Source organism: Eurosta solidaginis, chromosome 3 (assembly GCF_040869045.1).
Source record: "Eurosta solidaginis isolate ZX-2024a chromosome 3, ASM4086904v1, whole genome shotgun sequence".
Lineage (NCBI taxonomy): Eukaryota > Metazoa > Arthropoda > Insecta > Diptera > Tephritidae > Eurosta > Eurosta solidaginis.
In genome coordinates, this window is record NC_090321.1 from 211,733,213 (window position 1) to 211,739,292 (window position 6,080).

Below are 6,080 nucleotides of genomic sequence, written 5' to 3' on the forward strand. Positions count from 1 at the left end.
ATTTGAAACGTGTGCCTACAACTTTTTTTTTAATGAGTAAATACAAAAAAACAATGTGTATACTTAATTAGTTTTATCTGTTTCCAAACTGCTTAGTATGTTCTATTCTTTACTGCCACTAAACCACAGTTGGGAGCAGTGAACTATTTATTCACTAAAATTCAAGGTGTTTATGCATATTCCAGCAAAATGAAATGAGCTCAACCTTAACCAAATATTTTTCTTAACTTTTGCCACAGAAAATTTGCTAATAATTGTTTGTTTATATATTTACTCGCAGAGTTGAGTTGTGTTATTAATTTGAAACGTGTGCCTACAACTTTTTTTTTAATGAGTAAATACAAAAAAACAATGCGTACACTTAATTAGTTTTATCTGTTTCCAAACTGCTTAGTATGTTCTTTTCTCTACTGCCACAAAACCATAGTTGGGAGCAGTGAACTATTTATTCACAAAATTCAAGGTGTTTATGCATATTCCAGCAAAATGGAATGAGCTCAACCTTAACCAAATATTTTTCTTAAATTTTGCCAAAGAAAATTTCCTAATAATTGTTTGTTTATAAAAGTATTCGCAGAGTTGAATTGTGTTATTAATTTGAAACGTGTGCCTCCAACTTTTTTTTTATGAGTAAATACAAAAAAACAATGCGTACACTTAATTAGTTTTATCTGTTTCCAAACTGCTTAGTATGTTCTTTTCTCTACTGCCACAAAACCATAGTTGGGAGCAGTGAACTATTTATTCACAAAATTCAAGGTGTTTATGCATATTCCAGCAAAATGGAATGAGCTCAACCTTAACCAAATATTTTTCTTAACTTTTGCCAAAGAAAATTTCCTAATAATTGTTTGTTTATAAAAGTATTCGCAGAGTTGAATTGTGTTATTAATTTGAAACGTGTGCCTCCAACTTTTTTTTTATGAGTAAATACAAAAAAACAATGCGTACACTTAATTAGTTTTATCTGTTTCCAAACTGCTTAGTATGTTCTTTTCTCTACTGCCACAAAACCATAGTTGGGAGCAGTGAACTATTTATTCACAAAATTCAAGGTGTTTATGCATATTCCAGCAAAATGGAATGAGCCCAACCTTAACCAAATATTTTTCTTAAATTTTGCCAAAGAAAATTTCCTAATAATTGTTTGTTTATAAAAGTATTCGCAGAGTTGAATTGTGTTATTAATTTGAAACGTGTGCCTCCAACTTTTTTTTTATGAGTAAATACAAAAAAACAATCGTACACTTAATTAGTTTTATCTGTTTCCAAACTGCTTAGTATGTTCTTTTCTCTACTGCCACAAAACCATAGTTGGGAGCAGTGAACTATTTATTCACAAAATTCAAGGTGTTTATGCATATTCCAGCAAAATGGAATGAGCTCAACCTTAACCAAATATTTTTCTTAACTTTTGCCAAAGAAAATTTCCTAATAATTGTTTGTTTATAAAAATATTCACAGAGTTGAATTGTGTTATTAATTTAAAACGTGTGCCTACAACTTTTTTTTAATGAGTAAATACAAAAAAACAATGTGTATACTTAATTAGTTTTATCTGTTTCCAAACTGCTTAGTATGTTCTATTCTTTACTGCCACTAAACCACAGTTGGGAGCAGTGAACTATTTATTCACTAAAATTCAAGGTGTTTATGCATATTCCAGCAAAATGAAATGAGCTCAACCTTAACCAAATATTTTTCTTAACTTTTGCCAAAGAAAATTTGCTAATAATTGTTTGTTTATATATTTACTCGCAGAGTTGAGTTGTGTTATTAATTTGAAACGTGTGCCTACAACTTTTTTTTTAATGAGTAAATACAAAAAAACAATGCGTACACTTAATTAGTTTTATCTGTTTCCAAACTGCTTAGTATGTTCTTTTCTCTACTGCCACAAAACCATAGTTGGGAGCAGTGAACTATTTATTCACAAAATTCAAGGTGTTTATGCCTATTCCAGCAAAATGGAATGAGCTCAACCTTAACCAAATATTTTTCTTAAATTTTGCCAAAGAAAATTTCCTAATAATTGTTTGTTTATAAAAGTATTCACAGAGTTGGATTGTGTTATTAATTTAAAACGTGTGCCTACAACTTTTTTTTAATGAGTAAATACAAAAAAACAATGCGTACACTAATTAGTTTTATCTGTTTCCAAACTGCTTAGTATGTTTTTTCTCTACTGCCACAAAACCATAGTTGGGAGCAGTGAACTATTTATTCACAAAATTCAAGGTGTTTATGCATATTCCAGCAAAATGGAATGAGCTCAACCTTAACCAAATATTTTTCTTAACTTTTGCCAAAGAAAATTTCCTAATAATTGTTTGTTTATAAAAGTATTCGCAGAGTTGAATTGTGTTATTAATTTGAAACGTGTGCCTCCAACTTTTTTTTTATGAGTAAATACAAAAAAACAATGCGTACACTTAATTAGTTTTATCTGTTTCCAAACTGCTTAGTATGTTCTTTTCTCTACTGCCACAAAACCATAGTTGGGAGCAGTGAACTATTTATTCACAAAATTCAAGGTGTTTATGCATATTCCAGCAAAATGGAATGAGCTCAACCTTAACCAAATATTTTTCTTAACTTTTGCCAAAGAAAATTTCCTAATAATTGTTTGTTTATAAAAATATTCACAGAGTTGAATTGTGTTATTAATTTGAAACGTGTGCCTCCAACTTTTTTTTATGAGTAAATACAAAAAAACAATGCGTACACTTAATTAGTTTTATCTGTTTCCAAACTGCTTAGTATGTTCTTTTCTCTACTGCCACAAAACCATAGTTGGGAGCAGTGAACTATTTATTCACAAAATTCAAGGTGTTTATGCATATTCCAGCAAAGTGTAATGAGCTCAGCCTTATCCAAATATTTTTCTTAACTTTTGCCAAAGAAAATTTCCTAATAATTGTTTGTTTATATATTTACTCGCAGAGTTGAATTGTGTTGTTAATTTGAAACGTGTGCCTACAACTTTTTTTTTAATGAGTAAATACAAAAAAACAATGAGTACACTTAATTAGTTTTATCTGTTTCCAAACTGCTTAGTATGTTCTTTCCTCTACTGCCACAAAACCATAGTTGGGAGCAGTGAACTATTTGTTCACAAAATTCAGGGTGTTTATTCATATTCCAGCAAAATGAAATGAGCTCAACCTTAACCAAATACTTTTCTTAACTTTTGCCAAAGAAAATTTCCTAATAATTGTTCGTTTATATGTTTACTCGCAGAGTTGAATTGTGTTATTAATTTGAAACGTGTGCCTACAACTTTTTTTTTAATGAGTAAATACAAAAAAACAATGTGTATACTTAATTAGTTTTATCTGTTTCCAAACTGCTTAGTATGTTCTATTCTTTACTGCCACTAAACCACAGTTGGGAGCAGTGAACTATTTATTCACTAAAATTCAAGGTGTTTATGCATATTCCAGCAAAATGAAATGAGCTCAACCTTAACCAAATATTTTTCTTAACTTTTGCCACAGAAAATTTGCTAATAATTGTTTGTTTATATATTTACTCGCAGAGTTGAGTTGTGTTATTAATTTGAAACGTGTGCCTACAACTTTTTTTTTAATGAGTAAATACAAAAAAACAATGCGTACACTTAATTAGTTTTATCTGTTTCCAAACTGCTTAGTATGTTCTTTTCTCTACTGCCACAAAACCATAGTTGGGAGCAGTGAACTATTTATTCACAAAATTCAAGGTGTTTATGCATATTCCAGCAAAATGGAATGAGCTCAACCTTAACCAAATATTTTTCTTAAATTTTGCCAAAGAAAATTTCCTAATAATTGTTTGTTTATAAAAGTATTCGCAGAGTTGAATTGTGTTATTAATTTGAAACGTGTGCCTCCAACTTTTTTTTTATGAGTAAATACAAAAAAACAATGCGTACACTTAATTAGTTTTATCTGTTTCCAAACTGCTTAGTATGTTCTTTTCTCTACTGCCACAAAACCATAGTTGGGAGCAGTGAACTATTTATTCACAAAATTCAAGGTGTTTATGCATATTCCAGCAAAATGGAATGAGCTCAACCTTAACCAAATATTTTTCTTAACTTTTGCCAAAGAAAATTTCCTAATAATTGTTTGTTTATAAAAGTATTCGCAGAGTTGAATTGTGTTATTAATTTGAAACGTGTGCCTCCAACTTTTTTTTTATGAGTAAATACAAAAAAACAATGCGTACACTTAATTAGTTTTATCTGTTTCCAAACTGCTTAGTATGTTCTTTTCTCTACTGCCACAAAACCATAGTTGGGAGCAGTGAACTATTTATTCACAAAATTCAAGGTGTTTATGCATATTCCAGCAAAATGGAATGAGCCCAACCTTAACCAAATATTTTTCTTAAATTTTGCCAAAGAAAATTTCCTAATAATTGTTTGTTTATAAAAGTATTCGCAGAGTTGAATTGTGTTATTAATTTTAAACGTGTGCCTCCAACTTTTTTTTTATGAGTAAATACAAAAAAACAATCGTACACTTAATTAGTTTTATCTGTTTCCAAACTGCTTAGTATGTTCTTTTCTCTACTGCCACAAAACCATAGTTGGGAGCAGTGAACTATTTATTCACAAAATTCAAGGTGTTTATGCATATTCCAGCAAAATGGAATGAGCTCAACCTTAACCAAATATTTTTCTTAACTTTTGCCAAAGAAAATTTCCTAATAATTGTTTGTTTATAAAAATATTCACAGAGTTGAATTGTGTTATTAATTTAAAACGTGTGCCTACAACTTTTTTTTAATGAGTAAATACAAAAAAACAATGTGTATACTTAATTAGTTTTATCTGTTTCCAAACTGCTTAGTATGTTCTATTCTTTACTGCCACTAAACCACAGTTGGGAGCAGTGAACTATTTATTCACTAAAATTCAAGGTGTTTATGCATATTCCAGCAAAATGAAATGAGCTCAACCTTAACCAAATATTTTTCTTAACTTTTGCCAAAGAAAATTTGCTAATAATTGTTTGTTTATATATTTACTCGCAGAGTTGAGTTGTGTTATTAATTTGAAACGTGTGCCTACAACTTTTTTTTTAATGAGTAAATACAAAAAAACAATGCGTACACTTAATTAGTTTTATCTGTTTCCAAACTGCTTAGTATGTTCTTTTCTCTACTGCCACAAAACCATAGTTGGGAGCAGTGAACTATTTATTCACAAAATTCAAGGTGTTTATGCCTATTCCAGCAAAATGGAATGAGCTCAACCTTAACCAAATATTTTTCTTAAATTTTGCCAAAGAAAATTTCCTAATAATTGTTTGTTTATAAAAGTATTCACAGAGTTGGATTGTGTTATTAATTTAAAACGTGTGCCTACAACTTTTTTTTAATGAGTAAATACAAAAAAACAATGCGTACACTAATTAGTTTTATCTGTTTCCAAACTGCTTAGTATGTTTTTTCTCTACTGCCACAAAACCATAGTTGGGAGCAGTGAACTATTTATTCACAAAATTCAAGGTGTTTATGCATATTCCAGCAAAATGGAATGAGCTCAACCTTAACCAAATATTTTTCTTAACTTTTGCCAAAGAAAATTTCCTAATAATTGTTTGTTTATAAAAGTATTCGCAGAGTTGAATTGTGTTATTAATTTGAAACGTGTGCCTCCAACTTTTTTTTTATGAGTAAATACAAAAAAACAATGCGTACACTTAATTAGTTTTATCTGTTTCCAAACTGCTTAGTATGTTCTTTTCTCTACTGCCACAAAACCATAGTTGGGAGCAGTGAACTATTTATTCACAAAATTCAAGGTGTTTATGCATATTCCAGCAAAATGGAATGAGCTCAACCTTAACCAAATATTTTTCTTAACTTTTGCCAAAGAAAATTTCCTAATAATTGTTTGTTTATAAAAATATTCACAGAGTTGAATTGTGTTATTAATTTGAAACGTGTGCCTCCAACTTTTTTTTATGAGTAAATACAAAAAAACAATGCGTACACTTAATTAGTTTTATCTGTTTCCAAACTGCTTAGTATGTTCTTTTCTCTACTGCCACAAAACCATAGTTGGGAGCAGTGAACTATTTATTCACAAA